The sequence below is a fragment of the Odocoileus virginianus genome, chromosome 21 (genome assembly GCF_023699985.2).
Source record: "Odocoileus virginianus isolate 20LAN1187 ecotype Illinois chromosome 21, Ovbor_1.2, whole genome shotgun sequence".
In the NCBI taxonomy this organism is placed as follows: Eukaryota; Metazoa; Chordata; class Mammalia; order Artiodactyla; family Cervidae; genus Odocoileus; species Odocoileus virginianus.
In genome coordinates, this window is record NC_069694.1 from 38,527,096 (window position 1) to 38,552,804 (window position 25,709).

Sequence of the window (25,709 nt, forward strand, 5' to 3'; positions counted from 1 at the left end):
GCCAGGCAAAAGAGGACTGGGTTAATCAGATTAAGACATTGCATTGCTATAGACAGATTCTCCTGAGCAGTGACTCTGATATAATTATAAAAATGTGTTCTGTTTTATTGTCTGAAGCCCCCAGTGGTAAAGGTACCATCCTTATTTTTGGTTTGTGTTCACCTTCGATTCTGATGGAAATTACAGATCTTTGTTCTGGAGCCAGCACCTGATCCTTGTGCTTCAGTTCACCCTCACCTAAAAAAAGATCAGTAGAGAAAGCATACCAAGTGTGCAGAGCTCAACAATGGTTTAGGACAGGCACCAAGAACATGATCTCCGAGGGATCCCTAGAGATCACCACCAGAGGATGTGAAGGTTCAAACTGACTTTGGCCCATGAGGCCCACATGCAGGTGGGAGAGACATGGAAATCTGAGCGGTAACGCTCTCTGATATCAGCTTCCCTCACCACTGAGCTCAATCACTTTAGCTTTCACATAAAAGAAAGTTCAAAACCTCAGTGATTCATGACTCCTTCCATCTACTGGTTTTAATACTTGTGATTTGGGGGTGGGAGGTTTTTCATATACACCAATTTCTACTTTATTCATCTATCAAGTCAACCCAGCAAATTAGGATCCCAGTTTTAGAAAACAAATCTTTCAGTTTTGAACCAGATAGAAAAGGAAATAAAACATTAGATAATGCTACCAAATATGAGAGAGGTAGATTCTGATAGACAGGACCAAAGAGGAAAAGTTAAGAAGTTTAATTTCTTTTTCTTGCACTCTGTTTTTATCTTTTTTTCCTTTTTGTGCCCACCAACTATTTGTGTAACCTTATGTGCTTCAGTTACTCCATCTTCAAAAAGAGCGCAAAGTAGCGATTTATACATTTACAAGATGAGAGGTCCACTCTAGGAAAATCCAAAATAACACCTAAAAAAAAAAAAAACTGACAATATATACATTAATTGTGTTTTTTTTGTTTGTTTGTTTATAAAAGGATTCCTCAGTAGGTTCCTTTAAATCGGAATTACACAGATCAGAGCTTTTACACACAGCTGTTAGCAGTGGAAAGAATCAAGAGGCCTCAATTAGAGTCCCAGCCACACCATTTATTAGCTGTGTGACCTTGAACACTTAAGCCAGTTAACCTTTTTGAGCTTCTGTTTTCTCTTCTGTAAACGGAGATAACAACACCTACTTCACAGACTGGTTAGGATCAGATGAGATAATTTGTGTAGAAGCGCTTGGTTAACATCACTCATTTATCTGTGAGTTCAGTGAACAGTCAGGGAGCGGGTCCCACGTGCCAGGAACCATTAGGCACTGATTTTGTGATCAACAGTGTGTGGCACTTTCACTTGCAATTTTCATCTCTTACAGATTTCTGACTTGATTTGTGTGTAGTAAAACCCCAACTTCTCAGAATTATATCAGTTGGGTAAAGTGAAAGACAATTACACATTTTCATTTACTTCCTTGTATATTTCATATGCACCATGAATTTATGAACCAAAGCCTACTTCTAGAAGATTTATCGTCTTGATTGGCTAATGTGAATTATGAGAAAGGTGTGGGACCCTCAGCCTTTCCCAAACAGAATGGAAAGGAAATACTTCTGAGTATGTGGATGCAGATGTTACTGAAGGGCTGGCCATTCTGAAGGTTCATCCAAGTTTCCCGTGGCTCACATCTGGGGCCCTGGAATTGGGCACTATGGCAATGTGTCCTTGTTTGGGCTGGTTCCTATGTTCCAGAGCCAGGGTGTATTGGTGGAAGTGTTCCCTCAGGCTATTCTCATGCCATTGCCTTGTATCACCTCCTTTGTCCTTCTTCAACCACCTGAGGGCCCACTGCCGTATGCCCTCCTCTTCTCTCTCAGCTCCTGTGTGAAGCAAGGACTGTCTCAGTCTTGCATTAGATCCTAAGAGCAACCATCCAGAATCTTGCATTACCTTCACCTCTTCTATTTAGTAGGACTTGTATACCTCATATAGTATTCTCAAGCAGCTGGGTAGACTATCTCTAGAAATGTTTGTTTGCACAGCCATAGGAAGCAGGAAGGTAGCACTGCAGAACTTCAAGAGGCTTTAAACACATCGTGGTCTATATCAGCAGCATCTCCCGGAGTTGTTCAGTGAACAGCCTATCAGCCACATCTGGGAGCCTTGATAGGAAAATCAGAAGTTTGGGAAGAGTCCCTGAAATTGAATCTGAAGTTTGATCACATGTGAGGGCCACTCTTTCATGCTCCCCAAATTGTTTTGACCACTTCAATCTAGCTTTCTAGTCAGCAGTCATGTCCTGTCTAAGTACAGGCATGCCTAATGTCTTGGAATCTATCTCCTCCACTCCATCCAACTTGTCACCACCTCAGTGCAGTTCTTCTGTCATCTCTCTTCTGAATCCCTATAGCCACCTCTTCTCTGGTCTCCCTGCTTTCTGTCCCTTCTCCCACCACCATCGATTTGCTACTGTTGACAGGGTGACCCATCTCAATCACAAGTCTCATTTTGTCATGCCCCTGCTTGCAATCCTTTAATACCTTTCCATTGCCCTTATGATAAAGCCCAGAGTCCTTGGCATGGGTACAGAACCCTCCATGATTCTAGCTCCTGCTCTGGTTTTCTGCTTCTGAAACACTGTACTGGCCTGAGTCAAGTCCAGGCCTTTGTGTCTAACATCTGCTCTGCCTAGAATGCCCTTCCATCTCCCGCCCCCTCCTCCTGACCAAACCCAGCTCAGTGTTGAAAACAAAAGCAGGCACTGTGCATTTAACAATGAAAATACCTCTTAAGCCCCCAAAGTGTGGAACCTTGAAGAAAGGTCAGGAAGAAAAATCGTGGCCGCACCTGCTAGTTCACAGGGGTTAGATGCTGGTGGCAGGAAGCTCAGAGAGCCCTGCAGAGAGCAAGGCCATGCCGAGTCTATGGCTCTCCACTCCTTCCTGGCCTCTGCGCCACCACACAAAGATAACCAGGTGGTGGAAAGGCCCCATGAGTGGCAGCCTCAAGTTGCCTGGGAAATAAGTTAGAAAATGCAGCAGAAAATGTTCAGGCTCAGGAACCAGAAAGACTGAGTTCTGGTCACAGTATCTTCAGATCTCAGCTTATCATTTTATTGTGAAAGGACTGGACTCTGTGGGATGTTTTCATATTGTGCTTCGTAGAGCCCTAGGGGCTCCAGATGCTTTTCAAGGGCCATCTCAGGGGAAGAGAAGGGATGTAGAGAAGGAGGAGGCAAGCCCCCCAGAGTACCCCCCCTTTGTCCTTCATTCTCTTCTTCTGTGTAAGAGTGCCTCTGAAAGAAGGGTTATGCTGCTTAAAATGCATTGGAAAGCCAGAAAAAGGTGAATGAACAGCTGATATTCCACAAACTAACCCATGCTTGAGCTTCTCCCAGGGTTAAGGTGGACTTGTTGACCGATGCGGTCAGTGGGAACCAGGCAGTGCTCGTGACTACTCCCCAAGCCACCTACCCCCTCTGCTAACTCCAGCTGGGCTGCTTATGGTTCAAGGATCTGTTGGATTTTGTCCCCGAACCAGTCAGCGCCAATTATACTTGTTATTTTGATCGTAGTTTTTTCAGTTCAGTTCAGCTCAGTTGCTCAGTCATGTCCGAGTCTTTGCATCTCTATGGACTGCAGCATGCCAGGCTTCCCTCTCCACCACCAACTCCCAGAGCTTGCTCAAACTCCCATTCAACGAGTCAGTGATGCCATCCAACCATCTCATCCTATGTCATCCCCTTCTCCTCCTGCCTTCAATCTTTCCCGGCATTAGGGTCTTTTCTAATGAGTCAGTTCTTTGCATCAGGTGGCCAAAGTATTGGAGATTCAGCTTCAGCATCAGTCCTTCCAATGAGTATTCAGGGTTGATTTCCTTCAGGATTGACTGGTTTGATCTCCTTGCAGTCCAAGGGACTCTCAAGAGTCTTCTCCAACACCACAGTTCAAAAGCATCAATTCTTTGGCGCTCAGCTTTCTTTATGGTCCAACTCTCACATCCATACATATGTGGAAAAACCATAGCTTTGACTATACACACCTTTATATTCTTTTAATTGCATATTATACAAGCCAGCGAAATACAGTGAAACGAGTTTCATGAATATTTCTGTGAATACTAAGGAGAATGATTTGGAAATACTTTTTAAAAAGTCACTAGTAATATTGCTATGAAATTACATGTAGACAATTTAATTCTTTGTAAACATCTAGATGGAATCTACTCTCAGATGGTTTAAGTCACTTGGAGTTCCAATTCCATTCTAAAGAGATTCAGCCTGGGAATTGTGCACGGTGCATTGGAAAGTGAGTTTCACCCATAAGAGGCACCAACACAGCTCCAAAGAGTGTGTCCACACTCAAAACAGGACCTGGCCTTCCTTTAGACACTGGAAAATAAATAGACATCTGTTTTAAGACAATATATTTATATATATATATATGCATATTATTTTTGTCATTCGGCCCTTTGACTTTTTCAGTTGGCTGATAGCCCAACCACCTATGTGTATGTGTGTGTGTGTGTGTGTGTGTGTATCTAGAGATAGACTAGAAAATATTCTTTCTGCAAAAACAAACAAACGCAAAAACAAAACCAGAGCAACAGCCCCGGATCCGAAGTTCTGTTGGCATTTTTCCTCCAAACAGAGAAGACACTTGTATTGAAGTGGACCCTGACTGGCCTTGCATTTGTGCAGCTGCCAGGCTTGGTGGCCACTACAACACAGACAACACAGTCGTTTCCAACTACAACAGGTGTCCCTGATTTTCAGTCTTTCTTAAATTTCAGCAGAGACTGCAGTATCATCATGGGAAAAAAAAAAAAAAGTTGGACAAGAGGAAGAAAGATAGTCCAGGGTGCGAAATGAATGGTGTGCCCCGGGGGCCTCTCTAACTGGTTAGTACATTTGTGGTGCCAGAGGGCTCTGCTTGGTGAGTTCAATATTAGGAAGATTTACTGATTCTGCTTTCAGCTGTGATCAGTCACTGAATGGTTTAGCTCGTTTGGGTCAGGTAGTGACAGCACATCCAGCACACGAAGCCATCTTTGCCCAGTGATAGTTGTAACTGTTTCCAGCCAAATCAGCATTACTAGAGGTCAATAGAAATGTGCCAACTGGGTGTTGTAAAAAGAGTAATACATTAGTGCGAGAAAGATGCCCTATCTCCGTTGGTGGAGGTATAGATATCCTGAAATCTGACTATGGATCCCTAGTGTGCGAAGCAGTTTTGTGAAAGACTAGTAATTAATTTTATAAGGAGTCTCTATGACCTGTAATTAAATTACAACCTTTAGTAAACAAATCCAGAACTTAGTTTCTTAAATTATAAATATGACAGGAGCTTTCAGAGTGGCGGGGCTTCCTCGGTGTCTCAGGTGGTAAAGAATCTGCCTGCAATGCAGACCTGAGTTCAGTCCTTGGGTCAGGAAGATCGCCTGAAGAAGGGAACAGCAATCTACTCTAGTATTCTTGCCTGGAGAATTCCATGGACAGAGGAGCGTGGAGGGCTACAGTCCATTGGGTCGCAAAGAGTTGCATATCACTGAGTGACTAACACTTTCAGAGTGGCACCTTGGCCCATGTAAAATTCCACCTGGAAATGTAAACTAGGTCTTTTAAAACCTCTGTAAAGTAAATATCTCCTACATCCAACAACGCTCCCATCTCCTCAGCCTCTCTTCCTCATGATGGCCATTATCTCAGTCCAGACAGATTTTATGTGTATTAAAATGTATTTTCTTTTTATAACGCAGTTGAAATCACATCTTCTAAACTGTTCTGTGACTTGCTCTATGCATCTTATTTTTAAAGCTATACCACAGTGGATAGCTCCCTTAATAACCATAAATTATTCAGCTAGCTAGCTCATGTCATACTTTAGAGAGGTAATAGGGGCATAAAGGAAAAAAACAGGGATACAACACAGAAGGATATTATTTTTTCAAAAACTGCTGACAACGTGGGAAATGCAAGGGGATGGGGAAGGAGCTGACATCTGAGGGTTAGACATACCTTTTAAGAGCAAAAATAGGCCTACTGTGATGAACTGTACCACACCATCTATAAATTCAGAGCTAACTTCAGTCTCAGTGAGAATGTTTAATTTTCCAGTAGGAAGTCTGTAGAGCAGAACTTGAGTAATATCAGGACAAGCCCTTTGCATTGTCATTATCCCTAACTGATCTCTGCTAGCTTAGAGCAATTCGGCTAAGGTACTAATTAAATAGGAGTTGGAGTTTTTGAAAGCCAGCCTTTCTGGTGGAGGAGAGTCAAGCTGTTACAAGGGCTCTTTATTCCTTTGGTTAATATTTTTCCTTTCATCCAGGACTGTGCTTGCTCTTTGAGGGTAAGTTGAGTGAACTTAACGGAGTTCTCTAAATTAAAGGAGCCAGGTGGAGCACAGCTCTTGGGGGATGAACAGTCGCGGTGGGCTGCAGCTTCCATCAGTAGGATGCAGTCTTTGAGTTCCGCAAGAAGGGCATTGGGTTTGGAGCCAAGTCATGTGCTGAGTCCAAATCTGGGATCTACCATGGACCATCCATGTGACCTAGGCATGACTCAACCCTCAGGCCTCTATTTATTCATGTGTAAGATGAGGTATATTCGCCCCTCCATTACGGGCTGTTGGGAGAAATCACTAAGATAACATTCTCACAAGCCAGATCCCTATGCACACTGTTTCATGCATTATGCTAGATTCAGAGAGACGGGATACATGCTAAGCATGGGGTGGGCAGTCATTAGAGACTTGTTGAGCTGACACGATCCCATAAAGTTATAGGGAGACTCAAAAATAATCAAAACATAAGACAGTCATTGAAAGGGCTTTGGAACTGTGCTGCGAGATAATAGATTAAGTAACTCTTTCCACATAAGCTCCATAGGTCTTGTTCCCTAGAAATAGAAATGGAGAGAAAAAGCAGGGAGAATAAAAGTAAGACATTTCTTGAGATTAAAAGAAAGATTCATAGAACTAATATCTAATCTATCCACTGCAGCATAATTATTAATGAAAAATTCTGTAGTGAAGGGTCACAGCTTAGGCGCAGTCGTGTCTGACTCTCTGTGACCCCATGGACTGTTGCCCACCAGGCCCCTCTGTTCACAGGGATCCTCCAGGCAAGAATACTGGAGTGGGTTGCCATGTCCTTCTCCAGGGGATCTTCCCGACCCAGGGATCAAACCCAGGTCAACCACATTGCAGGCAGATTCTTTATCATCTGAGCCACCAGGGAAGATATTAAACCCTGGCCCTATTCTCCTCAGATGCAGATATTAGATCTGTATTTCTCAACCTCAGCATTATTGACATTTGGGGATAGATAATACCTTGTTGTGGGGAGCTGTCTCTTGCATTTTAATGTGTTTAGCAGCATCCCCAACCTCTGCCCTCTAAATGCAGTAACACCTTCCACCTCATTGTGACAACAAAAAATGTCTCCATACATTGTCAAATATCCCATGGAGAATAAAATTGCTCCCACCTGAGAACCACTGCTCTAGGGTCTATTTGACAAAAAAACTTAAGCAAAGATAATGTTCCCAAAATACATCCCCAATGAGGAGACTCGGTACTCAGGCTTAGCTCTACATCAGCACCTCAGTTGCTGGGACACTTCTGAGTGCAGATGCTTCTGCCACCTAGCTTTGACATCCAGTCCAGCTGCATATTTGTGCCCAAAGGGCAAAAAGACTACAAAAATGGAAAGATCTGCTTTCACTGACGTCTCTCTGACACACTGAGATATATCCCTTCTTGTTACTTCCTTTTGCTAACCTTCCTATAGCCACTTTGCCCCTTTGAGGTCACAGTGTCAAAGTAGTACTGTAGTGATCATATCTTTCACTCTGTACTTTGGATGCTTTGGCATCTTGGAGCTTGCTGGCCCTGGAGGGACTCCTATCCCAGGCGTAGGCAATTTCTAGAGGTATCAAACAGCTTGCATGAGTGTACCTTTCAAATGTAAATCAATCAACCCAGAGCTCAAACTACCAACCACCTCCTTGCACGTGCAGGGTTACTATTTCCCGGCTCTAACCATCTCAGGAGCAGGTACCAGACAAGCAGGGACAGCCCCCGTTGCCCAGAGCCCACTATTGCGCTAAGCCATTCAAACCAGTCCATTCTAGGCTGCATACCCTCCTTGCCCATTCCTTCCCACAGAAACCATAACAAAGGCTCTTGCCCATTCCTTCCCACAGAAACCATAACAAAGGCTCTTGCCCACTTTCCTCCCTGGTTCCCTCAGCCTCTGACCCTCAGGCTTCCCCACTTGCCCCATCCCCTTGGAATCTGTGAGCGTAAGGATCTTTTCAGTGGCAGTTGTCTCCTGACCTGTCAGCTCCTCCATACCTGGAAAATAAAATCCATAGTTTAAAAAGTGGAAGTGTTGCTCAGTCATGTCTGACTCTTTGCGACCCCATGGACTGTAGGCCTCCAGGCTCCTCTGTCCATGGGATTCTCCAGGCAAGAATACTGGAGTGGGTTGCCATTCTCCTCTCAGGATCTTCCAGACCCAGGGACTGAACCCAGGTTTCCTGCATTGCAGGCAGATTCTTTATCACCTGAGTCACCAGGGAAGCTGCGTAAGTCTGAGGGTAGGAGGAGAAGGGGGTGACAGAGGATGAGACGGTTGGATGACATCACCAACTCGATGGAAATAAGTTTGAGCAACTCCAGGAGATAGGGAAGGACAAGGATGCCTGGCACACTGCAGTCCACGGGGTTGCAAAGAGTTGGACATGACTTAGCCACTGAACAACAACAGTTTTAAAAGACATCATATGTCACACACTCACAGCCTCAGAAAAGTGAAAGTGAAGCCGCTCAGTGAGAGGGACTCTTTGTGAGTCCATGGGGTGCAGCCTACCATGCTCCTCCCTCCATGGGATTTTCCAGGCAAGAATGCTGGAGTGGGTTGCCATTTCTTTCTCCAGAGAATCTTCCCAACCCAGGGATCAAAGCTGGGTCTCCCACACTGTGAGCAGACGCTTTACCATCTGAGCCACCAGGGAAGTCTCAGCCTCAGGGGCTTTCTTCAGTTCATCAAGCATGCTGAGGCCCCTCCTACCTTGCCATTCCTTCTGCCAGAGATGACCCTCTTGCTTCAGAAAGACTTTCCCCCAGGCCTAGCGAGCTTCTGCACATCCAGATCTCATCACAATAGGATCTTCCTCAGAGACTTTACCAGAGGCCCAGCCGGGGTCAAATCCCTTTGCCATTGTTCTCAGGGCTCTCTGCTTTTTCTTCATGGCACTTCACATAGCATGTGTTTGATTCCCTGGTGATTATATGATTAAGGTTTGGTTTCCTGCAAAAGATTGAAAACACCTACATAGCTGCAGTCATGCCTGTTTTTCCTCACTATTGCATCCTAGGGCATTGCCTGGTACATGCTATGTGCTCAATATTTGTTGAGTGAATGAAGATGAATCCCTTGGGGCCTCCTAGAAATGAGAGACAGAGTCTTTGAAGACAGCCTGAAGCCCAGGAAAAGAAAGTTGGAAAAGAGTCAGAGAAACATATTTTATTACTGTTAACATGGCTTCATTTTCCCCAGGCAGCATACAGTTGGCAACATAAGGTGTCAAATAAACTGTGGAATATCATACAACCATTAGAAATCATCTTTGTAACCCAAGTGTTTCATACATATGTCATAGTTATATTAAAAAAACCACTATGTAGTTATTCAAATTATATTGCAGTTTGATGTTTGTTAACATATGAAAAGGATCCTATATATTATTTGCTTTTTTTAAGAAAGCAGGTTTTAGAACAATTTATAGAGATTGAAATTGCTCGGTTTAAAATTAGTATAAGGTTATATGCATGTGCCTTTTATATGCCAGACACTATGAGAAACATTTTGTCTTTATATGAAGCATCTTATAACAACCCTGTAAGGAAAATATTATCATTAGTGAAGATTTTGAAGATAAAAAAATGAGGTTTTTAGAGGTAGAACACTTGTCTATGGCTCAAAGCCAACTAGATTAAAAGTTCTTGTCTCTCGTTAGTTAGGACTGTTTATTCTATATTTGCTAAATTTTTTACAAATAGACATGTGTTAATTTAATTTTGCAATAAGACATATTTAATTTTAAAATATATTTAAATGGTTTTAATGGCAAAAAAAATGTTCCTTTTTTTTTTTTTTTTTTAAGTTGAGGATGTGGGGCCTTTAGTTGCAGCATAAGAACTCTTAGTTGAGACATATGGGTCTAGTTCCCCGACCAGAGACCAAACCTGAGCCCCCTGCACTGGGAGCATGGGCCCTTAGCCATTGAACCACCAGGGAAGTCCCAGAAAAAAATGTTCTTTATGCCGTATTTATTGTCAGATAAAATAGTAAGACAAGTATATATATATACATATGTATATGTGTGTGTATATATATACGGTATACTTTCAGTTGTATTTTCTAAAATGCTGAAATAACATCCTGGAAGGAAATGGATACAAATGTTATAAATGAGTCTTTCTTTTTCTCTTTATTTATGTCTTTTTTATTTCCCAAATTTCTTACAATGACTTTGCATTTGCCTTCACTATTAAGCATTTTACCAAAGTTGCCAGTGAGCCCTGAGATACCGCAGCTTCAGACCAAATCCCCAGAAAGTGTCTGAGCCAGTTTCAACTCTCCTCCCACAATGCCAGGTATGCAAAGAGAGAGATTTAAAAGGTTTTCCTATAGCAATGTTAATTTTTATTTCAAATCTTCATTTTCCAAGAATGGAAAATCTTCGTCTCAGTACATTTGACTCTCCTTCCTTCCCCCGCCCACCTCTTCCTTCACCCCTGTCCACGCTCCCATCATAAGGATTTACCACTGTGTTTTAGTTCATCTCAAATATCAAGGAAAGAGTACCTATGTTAATATCTCAGAAATATTATCCCCTGTCACATCAGTGGTGCTAAAACACTGAAACAAGCAATCTGATCCCAAACAGACCATGCTGGATTTACCCATCTGAGTGACTGGCCTTTGCAAGGCCGACTAGGTTGTAAAATCCACCCTCCTGTGACTTCAAGTCAGCCAGGCTGACAGAAGATCTCTTTCCTCAGGTTGAGGATTTATTGTCAAATGGAGATAGAATCCTCTTTACCTAGAAAGGGTGGTCACCCCAGGTCATCCTGGAGGGAACTGAAAGAGTACATTGAAGCCTCAGCTGGCAGCTGCTGTTGCCTGGTAAGTAGTCTCTCTGCTCTAGAGCAGATGGCATTGGCCACGCCACCTAAGTCACTCTGGAAAGTCACAAACACATTTAAATGCTGGCTTTGATTTTCTACATTGAATGTCCTTTGAGCTTATACATTCATTTAAAATATATATATATTCTTAAGTTTACATATCTATATCTTTTGAGTTTGATATATGTGCATGATTTATATGCACATATCACTAGCATTTATGTAATATTTATTTGACAGGCTGGTCTGTCAGTGAATTTTCAGTACCTGCCTAACCCAGCGCTTGACAGATCCTGCCTGTGTGCTGAGTTGCTTCAGTCGTGTCCGGCTCTGTGCAACCCTATGGACTGTAACCTGCTGGGTTCTCTCATGGGATTCTCCGGGCAATAATACTGGAGCGGGTAGTCATTCCCTTCTCCAGGGGGTCTTCCCGACCCAGGGACTAAAGCCAGGTCTCTTATGTCTCCTGCATCTGCAGGTGCTTTATTTACCATAGCGCCACCTGGGAAGACCCCTGGCGCCTCTTGGGCACTCACCTCTCTGTTGTATTGATAATAAATAAATGAATGGTAAGTGAGTCCACCCTTTCACGAAAGGGAAATATCCACAGATAACATGCACACAGCTAGGACACAATTCAAAAATATTTTATCCATAAAAATGACACCTGGGAGTCTTAGGGATAAGAGTGCAACTAGCTGCTTTCCTCAGAGCTCCAGAGCTGGAGCGGACTCATCTGGCTGTGGGGATGCATCTGGAGTAAAAAATTCTTAGAGCTGAGCCATGCTGAGTGTGGGGAGGAGGTAGATGCTTCTTCGTTCTCAGGTGTACTAGGTTCAGATCAGAATGGAGGCAAGCCAGGGAACCTGCAGAGAGCCAGCCTCAAGCTTAGCTTATCTCACAACTCGGGAAGCCTCAGGTAGAAAAGCGTCCTTAGGTAGAAAAGCATCCTTAGGTACCCAGGACCAGCCAGGCGTACCCAGGTGGTGACTCCTCATAGTGGCTGTGGAGTATGGAATCAGCCAAGAATCCAATCTCAAATACAGATCTCATAAGAAGTTTGGGAATTTGTAACTTGGTGCCCGTGGACATCCTCTGTTTTTGTTATCACTGGCATGGTCATTAACTTTGCAATCACATTTATTTGAATACCTACACACCAGTCACTGTACCAAGTCCTTTGTTTCTAATCGTTGCAACCTCCCGGGAAGGTTTTATTATCTCCACATTACAAAGGAGAAAATAAGCCCCAGAGAGGGCTCACAGCTAGGAAAAAGCTTGCCTTCTCAGCTCAAAAATCCATTACTGACTCCTCATTACCTGAAGTTCCCATTTATATGTATATTTCAAAGAATCCTAGAAGGTGCCACAAAGGCACCTCCTGAGCCATCTCAAGGCAAGTTACAGGGTTCTGCCCTGAAGCACACGTTTGATGAAGCTTTCCTAATTTCATCTATTTTAAATAACAAGCAGTCACACAAGATTTAATTTCATTTCTTTAGGGCTCTATTCTGATATTTGAAGAAAAAGAAAAACAGAAAGAAAGAAAGGAAGAGATTGAAGTAGAAAGGGAGGGATGGAAAGATTTAAAACCACCAGTTTAAACAAAAAGGAAAATCTAATCTTAATTTTGGCATTTCTAGACCTTCAAAAACTTTCCCCGGGATATCATTCCTTAAGGAATCACAGTGTCTATTCTTGAACACTTTACTCCCATTTTAAAAATTATAAACTGAAATAACTTTGAAGTTCAAAGAAGTGTAGAGTAAGAGAGAGGGTTTAAATTCATTGTCCTGTCTGATCTTCAACAGATCATGTCCTTTATTTTCAGTTACAATCTGTTTGATTCATCCCACTGTTTCCTGAGAAAATCCAAATGTTAAACCAAGGTAGACAGTCATGTTTCCTGTAAAATTAAAGGACTGTTCTGCTGGTATTGCCAAGAAGCTATTATCTGTTGATGCAGAAATAAGAGGGCTACTCATGTTATTTACCATTAGAAAGTATCCCTTAACCATTTGCATGCCACACGTGTCCTTTGACTACCACTGCCCTGCACTCATGCTCAGGGCTGCCCTCATCACAGCTGACACTGGTGGACACAGAATCATTTCTGGCTGGCTAACTGGCTATGTCGACTCCTCAAAATATGGAGCCTCTAATCTTTCTTAAGAAAATAATGTGGCAATACAGAATGTTCTTCAATTAAAACAATTGCAAAAGCATAAATGACCAGAAAAAGAAATTTTCCAAAAGAAAATAAATCTTAGAATTATAGGTCATGCTTGTGGGTAAATTAAACCCCATACACTAAATAGGTGCAGTGTCTAAATGATGCCAACACTGTGTGCCAGAGGTCAAATCTATTCTAAAATAGATCTTGCTTTCCCTGAATCATTCCTTTTGCTGTTGTAAAACAGTGGGGATTAGAGGATTCCAGAAAATGACATTTCAGAGTTTCCCCAGTGATGAGTCACCCAGCAGAACCTGGAGCTGTTTACAGGAGTTTGGTCATTCATTGAGAGCCTCTCTTTTCTGATAAGCTAAGATTTAAAGGCCTCCTTTAGAAAGGAAATAGGGAATTTAGTGGAGACCTAGATGAGAAAAGAAAAAACAGAGGTTTTGCTTTTCACTGTTATAACTGATACAGATTTGAAACGAGAATAGATGGGAGCAGTCATTAAAGGCAGATAGATGATACTACAAGGACCTGATGCTAACTTGGGATAGTAGGTGAGGAAGATAAGCTTATTTTGAGGGTGAAGTGAATCCTGGCATATAACTGTCTAGTGAATACGTGTCAAATAAATCGTTCAAGTTCGATAGTATGGATGAGGGCTTGAGGTGGAACATCTAGGGCCCCGAGTTCACAGAGCCCTTGCTGAGTGGAGTTAATGTAGTGGTGATGGCCAAGATAGAGTGCCTGAGGGCACACAGACACCGAGAAATGTCTTCCTCCCCAGGGGCCGGTGAGAAGGCAGAACCGAGGACAGGGCGATTGAGCTGCCGGGGACTCAAACCTGGGGATGCCATTTGGAATCAACTGTGGGGGAGCCGATACCACATTTTCGTAGGGCTCATCCAAATGTGTGTGATTTACCCTAGCCAAATCGGAGTGGGATCAGGGACAAAAAGAAAAAGATGAGGGCTTCCCTGGTGGCTTAGTGATAAAGAATCCTCCTGCTAGTGTGTTATGCCTGATGTCCGAATCCCCGAGTGGGAAGAGAGAAGGCCTCCAAGACAATGCAACTCGCAAAAAGGGAAGTTTATTGCTGACTCGAGTCAGGGCTCCTGCCGCATCCAACGCAGTGGTGCAGGGTCAGAGAGCCCCGAGCCCAAGCTATTACACAAATTTATAGGGTGAGCACACGCCGTTGGTAGCTGGTTTAAGTGCATTGCAAAGCAATTTCATTGGTCAAAACTTTTGCGCGTGCGGGACTTTCCCGGGGGTTTCTGCCCCGTTCCTAAATGGCAAACAGCGGTCAGTGTTAAGTTGATCGGTTGTATCCAGGTGGCCTGATAATCACCCAGAAGTAGGAAGGCCTACTCCTAATCTAAGCTGTCTGCCATGGCATTACTTCTGCTTGCCTCACAAGTGCAGGAGACACAGCTTCATACCCTGATCTGGGAATATCCCACATGCCATGGAGCAATTAATCCCATGCACTACAACTACTGAAGCCCGTGTGCCCTAGAGTCGTGCTCTGTGCTGACAAGCCACCACAAGAAGCCTGCACACCACAACTCGGGAGTATCCCCCGCTTGCCGCAACTAGAGAAAAGCCCACGAAACAGTGAAGACCCAGCTCAGTCAAAAACAATAAATAGAATTATTTTTAAAAATAAAAATAATAAGATTTTTAAAAGTTGGATTATCTATCTAAAACATATGGGATTCGCTTTAGTCAGATTAAGGGACGAAATCTCCACTTTGTGTGTCAGTCAATTCTATGCTAGAGTCAAAGAGGACCCCCGCCTCAGATGGACTAAAAGATGAGGTCATTCTCCAGCTTGGTGACAGTGAGGATGAGGAGAGGAGGGTACCATGTGCTGGGGATGCTCTGTGCAGATGACAAGGGCCATCCCAGACAGGAGGCTGGAAAGAGACAGGAGTATAGCAACAGGAAGGGTGAAGGTCAGGAGGGAAAGAATCAGGACTGCTTGAGGATGTTTACCCTTGCCCAGTCTGGAACTTCCCCTGTACACATGTTGGTGTATTTGATCTGGTCATTCAGTAGCTGGTGGGAAGTGTGAAAGCTCCCAGAGATTTCCAGTGATTGTCTCTACCATCACACACGAAGGATGAAAAGAGAATTTATATAAGCAACACCTTTGTGAACAGAGCAGTGGCCCACAGCAATACTCTTCTTAACTCTACCTCAAGCCTCATAAAAGATACACAGATTTAATTTATAATAGAAATCTTGAAACAGGATGTTCTCTTGAGTGGAAGGATGAGTGATACACAAAGTCCTGCCTAACTGCCCCCTATTCAGCAGGGGCCTCTTTCCTGGGATAGTTTTCTAAACCCAATCTCTGAATTTTTACTTTTCAGTGAGGATCGAATGTCATTTTTCCAGATATAACCCTTGCTGAGATTGTTGCTACTGGCCAGTTTCATACACTTTAAGTGAAGCCATAACCACAGACGGTTTTGAGTGAAATAATCCTTCATGCATAAGTTATGCTTTGTATCACGTGACAGTGTTTGCATGAGTATCACTAACTGGTCAAGGGCAGGCCTTTGAGCTAAAGGCAGTCATCTATAGTCTGATCAGCAGCTTATGAGTAGGCTGGAGCCAAAATGATGCATGATAAGGTCGTTCCCTAGGTGTTCCAGGCACACTGCAGTCAGTGCTCTCTCAGGGCCTTTAACTTAAAAAGAGATGGAAAGGAAGAGAACTTGAAGGATGCAGAAGTAAAGTGGTACATAGAAGCCTAAGACCTAAAACAAAAAAAAAGAAGAAGAAGCCTAAGACTTCAGGATGGTAGAGGCTGTCAGTGGCAGCAGAGACAAAATGCTGAGTCACCAAAATGGTGGAATGCTGGGATAGACAGCGAGAGATGTGTCCTGTTGACGGAATGTGGACGTAACCAAAGGACAACCCAATGAGAGCTAGCAAAGGTTATTTACTCTGAGCGTGCTGTAGCAAGGGAGTTTGCCACTGTCACTTGCATTTTGGCAGATACTCAAAGGCAGGCAGAGGTGTGGGAAAGCTTCACAGTGCAAAAAAGAAAGGCTTCAGCTAGGCTCTGATTGGAGGCTATGGCATGGGGAAGCTGTAGGTGGGTTAACTATTCATAGAAGTGGGCCACCCTGTGAGATTGGTTAGGGGTGCACACTTGACTGTCTCTAATTGGTTCTAAGTTGGAAGCAGGGACAAAAATTAGGGAAACTGTCAGTTATTAATCAGATTCCGGGCATATTGGGCTGATTGTTACAAAGGTTATCGTTTAGCTTCCTAAACTGCTGCTGGAGATAGCAACAGGCTTCCTGCAAGTGTGATTTTTAGCAGGTGGGTTTCCTGGGTTGTTTATTGCAGACAAGGGGTTGGTTTCCTGGGTAGGTTGCTGCAGGTTGTGGGTCATGGGTCTGTTTTAATAGGTGGTCTGGCCATTGTCCATTTATGTTCCATCTCCCAGGAAACCTTTAGCATTTGTGTCTGAACAGATAATCCGGTTCTCTATAGTATCTGACTCCATGGTTGCTGAGACTGTTCCCTATATTTTCTGTTTCTGAAATGCTTTCTGTTTCCAAAACTGGGGCTATCTCAGGTTTCACATGAATTTGAGGAAAGCCCTTAGTTCCAGGCAAAACCAGGATGGTAGGCCACCTACCTGTATATACTCTTTCAATAGCCCTAATTAACTGAGTTAATAAGCAAAGCATTGATGGTTTTTAAGTTCTCATCATACTAATATTTCTATCTCTTGAAAAATAAAACAGCCTAGCTAGTGCAAGGCAAAATGATATCCTCATGTTGAATAATCAGAATAGTGAAAAGTGCATTAGTCTAATATCATTTACATGTGAGTGTGATAGCACACAGCCCTGGAAATTAGGAGACCCAAGTTTGCTGCCAACCAGCTCTGTGACCTTGGACACATTACAGAGGAGCATAATGTTCACCTGTGCATGTCTGGACAGAGTGTACAGGTTTGGTTTTGACAATTCCTTCTCTATAGCTTAGGAAAATATTTGAAATCATATTTTCTCATTTGTTAAATAGAGATTCTAACAATCTAGATTTAAGATCATTGTGAGAAGTCTATGAAAAATAATGTATGCAAAACAGTTGTCCCATTGCCTGGCACATAATATGCTTTAATACATTCATGCACATTGTGAATATATGTTCTTGCTAATACCTCCTGTTATGGAGTGAGTTGTGCCCCTCCACCAACCCTCCCCAGTTCATATGTTGAAGTCCTAACCCCCACCCCCATGACTCAGAAGGAGACTATTTGAAGATAAAATATTGAAGGAGGTGATTAAATAAAAATGAGGCCATAAGGGGCGCAGCCTCAACCAGTAAGACTGGTGTCCTTATAGGAAGAGATTAGGATACATGCAACTACAAAGGGAAGGTGATGTGAACACCAGGGAGAAGATGGCCACCTGCAAGCCAAGGAGAGAGGAAACCAATTCTGCTGACACTTTGGTTGCATACTCACAGCCTCCAGAATCATGGGAAAATTCATTGTTTTAGCCACCAAGTCCATGTTACTTTGTTACGGCCATCCTAGCAATCTAATGTACCTCCTAAAGATGATACCATCCTGATTCAAATAAACAACTTAAGATAGAGTAGCAACGTATTGTAAACTGCTATTTGGTTGATTATTGTCTGATCTGATCCATATCTGATTTTTGTACATCATGAGAAAATATAATGCAAAATGTTTCTATTCAAGAGATCTCTGTGGCAAGCAAACGTTTGAATGTCTCAGAATGAATGGGTTTCTAACCATGTTGACTAAATTACATTAATTTTGTGCTATATAAATCTTTAAATCATCTCTTGGGATGCAGATTTCAATTTTTTCATGAACACCTGATTCCTAATCTCAATAAAAGAGAAAATCTGTGTTTCAAAGAGCAGTCTACACACTCCATGACAAAATAGAGTGTCCACAGCACCAGAGGCAGTAAGATGCCTTTAGAAGAGATGGCTGCTGTCAAGAAGGATTCCCTCTTCCCTACCTGACACCCTCTGTTGCCAGGACTATAGCCTGGCCTGGTGTAGTCTTGTGAATCTTTAGGTACTGATGAGCTCAAGTGCATGAACAACCACATGTGGGGTCCTTCCTCCAGGGGACTGCTGGAGAGAGCCAGGGGTGGCCCCTGTCCTGAATCTGTTACCCCTGTGATAGATTAGCTTCTGATAAAGCAACAAGTTAAGGGAGGTCTAAGCTGGCGGCTCATATGGTAAAGAATCTGCCCACAATGTGGGAGACCCAAATTTGACCCCTGGGTCAGGAAGATCCCTTGGAGAAGGGAATGGCAACCCACTCCAGGATTCTTGCCTGGAGAATTCCATGGACAGAGGAGCCTGGTGGGCTATAGTCCAAGGGGTTGCACAAGTCGGACAAAACTGAGTGACTAACACTTTAAGGGAGGGCAGACCATTTCAGTGATTCCAATTAAAAAGTCAACACTGCAACTTCGTTAGACTTATCAACCTAAAAGACTTGAATCCATTTCTTGCAGAGGTTATCTGCAAATACCTGACTGGTTTTCAGAGAGACCAGGGCTGCTCCATTTCCTACATTCCCAGAGGAGAGTATGAGCTACTCTCACTGAGGAAACAGCTATTTTCCTGGCTTGGGTGCCAATTTCCTTCAAAAAGACAGGACCAGAGCAAGAGAATAAAATACAATTGAATTAAACATAAAAAAAAAAAACCAGGCCATACAGTGTCGTAACCACAACTAAAGCAAAGTAATATCACAGCAAATATGCTGTAAAACACAGCAAACACAGCCTCTCAAGAAAAACACATGGTAATTTGATGCCTCTCATTTGGAACACACACCAGAGCTTTGAAAAGCAAAACAAAAAAGCCCCTGAGGAATCCAAACTGATGGAAGCTTTTAAAAAAATAAAACAACAACATGGAGTGTCTAGAAAGGATTTCCCAGGCAAGAATATTTCCCTCTCCAGGGGACCTTCCCAACCCAGGGATTGAACCCACATCTCCTGTATCACCTCCATTAGCAGGCAGATTCTTTACCACCAAGCCACCAGGGAAACCCATCTAGGAAGGAAGAAAATGTCAAACTAGTATATGCAGAGTGCCAAAGCACCCCAATGATTTGAAACCCCAGTTTAATCGGTCACCTATAACCGTATGGGATGCCTTGACTGACTACAGTTTGGGATATTTGTAATATCCACCTCTGCGTGACTTCTGAGCTCCATTCCCTTCTGCTCCCCTGATTATCGCTGAGGAAAAGGAATGACAGTTCAGGTTGGAAGGAGCCTGAATTTCTTTTCAGGTTCTCAGAGGAACAGCTATTCCCTCCTAGCAGGGACTGGACTTCAGTCTGAAAATTTTTGTCACAGTCCTCTTTACCTTTTTTCCAGCCTTTCAAATTTGAATTCTGTAAACATTTGGGTGTTTTTCATTACTACAGAAAACAGCTACGCTGACTTACTTGTTAAAAATTTTATTTTATTTTATTTATTTATTTTTTTCTCTTCTCTCTATGACCCACATCCCAGAATTTTAGAAACAAAAGCAAAAATAAACAAATGGGACCTAATGAAACTTAAAAGCTTTTGCACAACAAAGGAAACTATAAGCAAGGTGAAAAGACAGCCCTCAGATTGGGAGAAAATAATAGCAAATGAAGCAACAGACCAAGGATTAATCTCAAAAATATACAAGCAACTCCTCCAGCTCAACTCCAGAAAAATAAATGACCCAATCAAAAAATGGGCCAAAGAACTAAACAGACATTTCTCCAAGGAAGACATACAGATGGCAAAAAAACACATGAAAAGATGCTCAACATCACTCATTATCAGAGAAATGCAAATCAAAACCACAATGAGGTACCATTATACGCCAGTCAGGATGGCTGCTATCCAAGTCTACAAGCAATAAATGCTGGAGAGGGTGTGGAGAAAAGGGAACCCTCTTACACTGTTGGTGGGAATGCAAATTAGTACAGCCACTATGGAAAACAGTATGGAGATTCCTTAAAAAGCTGGAAATAGAACTGCCATATGACCCAGCAATCCCACTCCTGGGCATACACACCGAGGAAACCAGATCTGAAAGAGACACGTGCACCCCAATGTTCATTGCAGCACTGTTTATAATAGCCAGGACATGGAAGCAACCTAGATGCACATCAGCAGACGAATGGATGAAGAAGCTGTGGTACATATACACCATGGAATATTACTCAGCCATTAAAAAGAATTCATTTGAATCAGTTCTAATGAGATGGATGAAACTGGAGCCCATTATACAGAGCGAAGTAAGCCAGAAAGATAAAGACCATTACAGTATACTAACATATATATATGGAATTTAGAAAGATGGTAATGATAACCCTATATGCAAAACAGAAAAAGAGACTCAGATGTATAGAACAGACTTGTGGACTCTGTAGGAGAAGGCGAGGGTGGGATGTTTCAAGAGAACAGCATCGAAACATGTATATTATCTAGGGTGAAACAGATCACCAGCCCAGGTTGGGTGCATGAGACAAGTGCTCGGGCCTGGTGCACTGGGAAGACCCAGAGGGATTGGGTGGAGAGGGAGGTGGGAGGGGGCACCGGGATGGGGAATACATGTAAATCCATGGCTAATTCATTTCAATGTATGACAAAAACCACTGCAATGATGTAAAGTAATTAGCCTCCAACTAATAAAAATAAATGGAAAAAAAAAAAAAGAATGTTAAAAATTTTAATTGGAGGGTAATTGCTTTACAATATTTGTGTTGCTTCTGCCATACCAGAGTGTGAATCAGCTATAAGAAAACATATGTCCCGTCCCTCTTGAACCTCCCACCCCTCTAGGTCGTCACAGAGTACTGCATTGAAATCCCTGTGTTATATAGCAACTTCCCATTAGCTATCTGTTTTACATATGGTAATGTATATGTTTTAATGTTACTCTTTCAATTCGTCCCACCTTCCCTAACCCCCTCTGCCCTTGAGTCTGATTTATTTTTAAATAGCCTTTCAAATATTTTGAAATCACTTAGTGCTATACTCTGAGAATCCTTAGTTTGGGAGATGTTCTGTTTTCCAAGGAGCCAGACGGCAGTTCCCAAACCACCATTACAAAGTTAAGCGAAAGTTGCCTGTGACTTTGAATGCCTAAATTTTTTATCAAATGAAAAGGAAAGTCGGGGGGGAAAAGGTGCAACTCTTCGGTCTTTAGAATGTTCACACTGCCTACAAAATCCCCACCAGTCTTTTTCCTTTTTCCAGGGACTGTGGCAGTGAAGTGCCAGAGTGATATTCTGTGAGCTGCAGCTGTGGGTCTCTCCACTCTTCTAAGCATAACTATAACTTAGAACAGTTTTAATAACCTTCTCCAAAAGTATAATGTTAATACAAATGCAAACTTCTGCTCTCCCAAACACTGAGTCTTTCACGCTTAATTTCTTTCTTGCCTTGTGCTGTTGTAATTATTTTAATATGAACTGAGGGCAAAAGGATAGAATTTTCCATCACCTCCGTCTACTTGATAAAGTCCTACTCTACACCCAACTCAGAGCACTTTAACAACCTTGAAGAACCTTTTCCAGGTGGATCTATTTCCATCCACTCAAGTGTCTTGCAGCACCATGTTTGTTCATCTGTAATAGCACTCAACACATCAGAAATGTCTCTCAACACTGGCTTAAACACTTCTTGGGAAGAGAAACAGTATATGATTCTTCTGTGCATTCTCAGAGCCCAGGACAGTCCCTGGAATCCAGGGGAAGTAACTCCTTATTGAGTTGGATTTTCAAGACTCATTTGAAGTCAAAGACACCTTTGGACACCTCTGTTTTATGGAAACTCTTCCATGATCAAGATCTAAAAAATAAAGCATTATCCCAAGATAATGCTAACACTTGATATTCTGTCTTTTTGACAATTTTCTTTAAAATTACGGAAACAATCTCAGATCTGTTTGTGCATCCATGGGATTTCCCAGACAAGAAAACTGCAGGGGGTTGCCATTTCTTCCTCTCTGGAATCTTCCCCACCCAGGATTGAACCCACATCTCCTGCATTAGCAGGCAGATTATTTACCACTGAGCCAACTGAGAGGCTTATCACAGTCATTGTCCTTGGGATTCATAAAAATTATTGAGGGAAGAGCTGATCTCAAGATCCTTGCAACTCTGAGAGTTACAGTTATTAAAGGGAGAGCTGAAGTATGTTAAGGACCTTCTGAGTTCTCTTTCAATTTCATCAAGAAGGGCAAGAGCCAAAAAGAATTAAATCAATTTTTGCCTTGTATGCTTACCTCCATGATCATGAAATTTTCACAGTCACAAATATTAGTGACCTTGAAAAGAGTTCGTTATTTTAGAGTTAGACCATGCCTTTTCTTAACATATTAAGACCTCATTCAATAAAAATGTACAATTTACTATCTTCTGGGCACAATGATAGATGCTGAGATTGCAGCCATCACTAAACTTGTCCTACTCAAAATCCAATTGTCTTGCCCCTTACTTCCTTATTAATTTTGTTCAAGGTAACAATGTGCTGGGATTTCCCTGGTGGCTCAGTGGTAAAGAATCCACCTGCCAATGCAGGAGATGTGGGTTCGATCCCTGGGTGGAAAAGATCCCCTGAAGAAGGAAATGGCAACCCACTCCAGTATTCTTGCCTGGAGAATTTCATGGACAGAGGAGCCTGGTGAGTTACAGTCCATGGGGTCACAAAGAGTCAGACGCATCTGAGTAACTAAACAACAACAACAACAACATGTTGAACTGAAAGTCTCAGCTTTGTGGAGTCTCAGAATTAAGGGTGGCAGAGCCACACCATCATGGACAATAAAATATGAACTAAAGGTTTCTGGGAGATCATCTTTATGCTCTTAAGTCATTTGGGGGTCAATTCTTTGTTACTTGCCACTGAGTGAAGTTCTGACAATACAGCCAGGCAAGCCCAGTTGAAGAGTGGCAGTTATCTGCCGGAAGAATGATGGGGCTTAAATGTTGATGTTTCATATCCTGAGCCTTTTATCTCCCGACCGACCTGAAATCTTCTCTGTGGGTGGATGAATGAGAAGAATTGAGGAAATACACCTTCCTCTGTTTTAGGGAAGGAAGAGGATTATGGGCCATACGATTACCGTTAGGCCAAAGACACTGTGTGGGTGTTCGTTGCAAAGTAGCCTGTGTGTGAATGAATTCATTTGGGGATGTGTTCTGGGGAGGGGTAAAGAAATGAAGTTCAAAATGAAGGTCAGTTCCCACTGTGCTATGAAATACCTCCAGGGCAGCAATCTGGCCCTTCCCAGGGAGGCGATATGATCATTACAGGAGGATGTGTGTGTTTGTAGTTGCTCAATCATGTCCGACACTTTGCGACCCTGTGAACTGTAGCCCTCCAGGCTCCTCTTTTTTTTTTTTCTTCCATTTATTTTTATTAGTTGGAGGCTAATTACTTTACATCATTGCAGTGGTTTTTGTCATACATTGAAATGAATTAGCCATGGATTTACATGTATTCCCTATCCCGATCCCCTCTCCCACTTCGCTCTCCACCCGATCCCTCTGGGTCTTCCCAGTGCACCAGGCCCAAGCACTTGTCTCATGCACCCAACCTGGGCTGGTGATCTGTTTCACCATAGATAATATACATGTTTCAATGCTGTTCTCTTGAAACATCCCACCCTCGCCTTCTCCCAGAGTCCACAAGTCTGTTCTATACATCTGAGTCTCTTTTTCTGTTTTGCATATACCTCTAGGCTCCTCTGTCCATGGAATTCTCCAGGCAAGAATACTGGAGTGGGTTGCCATTCCCTTCTCCAGGGGATCTTCCCGACCCAGGGATCGAACCCAGCTCTCCCTCATTGCTGGCAGATTCTTTATCATCTGAGCCACCGGGGAAGCCCACAGGAGGATACAGAAGGCATTTATCTCTTATTTCTCTAAATCCAGAATTCCTTACAGACACTGTCACCAATGCCCTTGGAGAGAAGGTGGTCTGGGACAAGAATTTCCATCTTAGCAAACAAATTGTAGCTGAAAGCCAAAACCCCTGGTAGGGAGTCCTGGATTAGAGGAGGGGGTTGATGTGAAATAGAGTGACACGACTGCATTTCCTGCCTCTACTTTGAAGTCACCTCAGTCCTTAGATCATCTTTGTAACAATCAATTACTTTTGCCTGGAGAAGCAGAGTCCCACTGTTATGGGTAAATAAAGACCCTGGAAACGCAGGCCTTTCAGGAGCCAGGATCCTCTATAGGCAGCCGCCTCAGCCCGATGACAAAGAGATAATAAAGCAACTCCAGCTGGCCTGATGGGTGTTTAGGAACTCAAGCAGCTGCTTCCGGATGGAGCGTTCCCACCTTTCACAGTCTTTCAGCGGAAACAGTTCTTGGCTCACTCATGGGATAGAAAGTCTTTCCAATCAAGCATAAAGGCACAAGATGAGAGCTGGCAAAGTCTCCCGGAGGGGTCCACCTCCAGTGGTTCAACCCTCGCTGCTGAGGACAAGGGTGCTTCTATGCACATCAGATGCTGTGGTCGCAGACAAGAGACCAGGGTGCTGAGGATGGAGTCCTGCTCATTTTTTCTGTATTATGTCATTTCTGGTGTTGGAGTCTTCAATAATTTTTTCAGTCATAACCATAAATCCTTTCTGAGCAGCTATATGTGTGTGTGTGCGTGCATTTATCCTGTATGTTTGGAGAGAAAGGAAAATGAGAGGGAAGAAAAGGCCTCCTTCTCCCTGGAGACTGACATATTTGCAATCATGTGAGATGTTCATAAACACATATATTTACAGTATTTTCTGAACAGCTCAGATATAAGAAACATAAAGAAGAAAGGATTGGACTAAATAAAAAGTCTTAAGAAAGGGTCTTGCTACTTACAGAGCAGGCTTTTTTTTTTCTCTCCATCACCTGCCTTCCCGGTCTGGCCAATTCACTTTGCCAAGGCCAGTGACTCAGCAGAGAGTGCCTCCAGCAGCTACTGGATGACACCCTGCGAGCTGCAGCTGTGGGTCTCTCCACTCTTCTAAGCAGCAGAGTGACCGGCGAGGCATCCTGTCTTTGTTCTTCCTGTTTCCGTCTTGACATGCATGTCCACCGCTGTGCGCCTTTTCTGTATGTTTCTACATTGCCTCCTTGTTATAAAGTAACCCAGTAAAGTGCTGCTAGAGAGACCTCCTGCAGTCTTCGGTCTCAAGTCTGCAATTTTCTGATCTGACTTGGCCTTTAGAACAGTTGGATAGCTCCAACCCCTGGCGAACATTGCTTGGAGCTGTGCACGGTGGGGGGGGGGGGGGGGGGGTGTTGCTTTATGACATGGTTAAGTGAA

General features: G+C 43.0%; 1 long non-coding RNA gene across 1 annotated transcript; it reads right to left on the bottom strand.

Moving 5' to 3' along the window:
* Window positions 1-956: 956 nt before the first annotated feature.
* Window positions 957-25,640, bottom strand: LOC139030228 (uncharacterized). The gene is made up of 2 exons (XR_011482521.1): window positions 25,262-25,640; window positions 957-9,306 (listed from the first exon to the last, which is right to left on the bottom strand). It is a non-coding gene; the product is annotated as an uncharacterized lncRNA (long non-coding RNA).
* Between the last annotated feature and the right edge of the window lie 69 nt (window positions 25,641-25,709).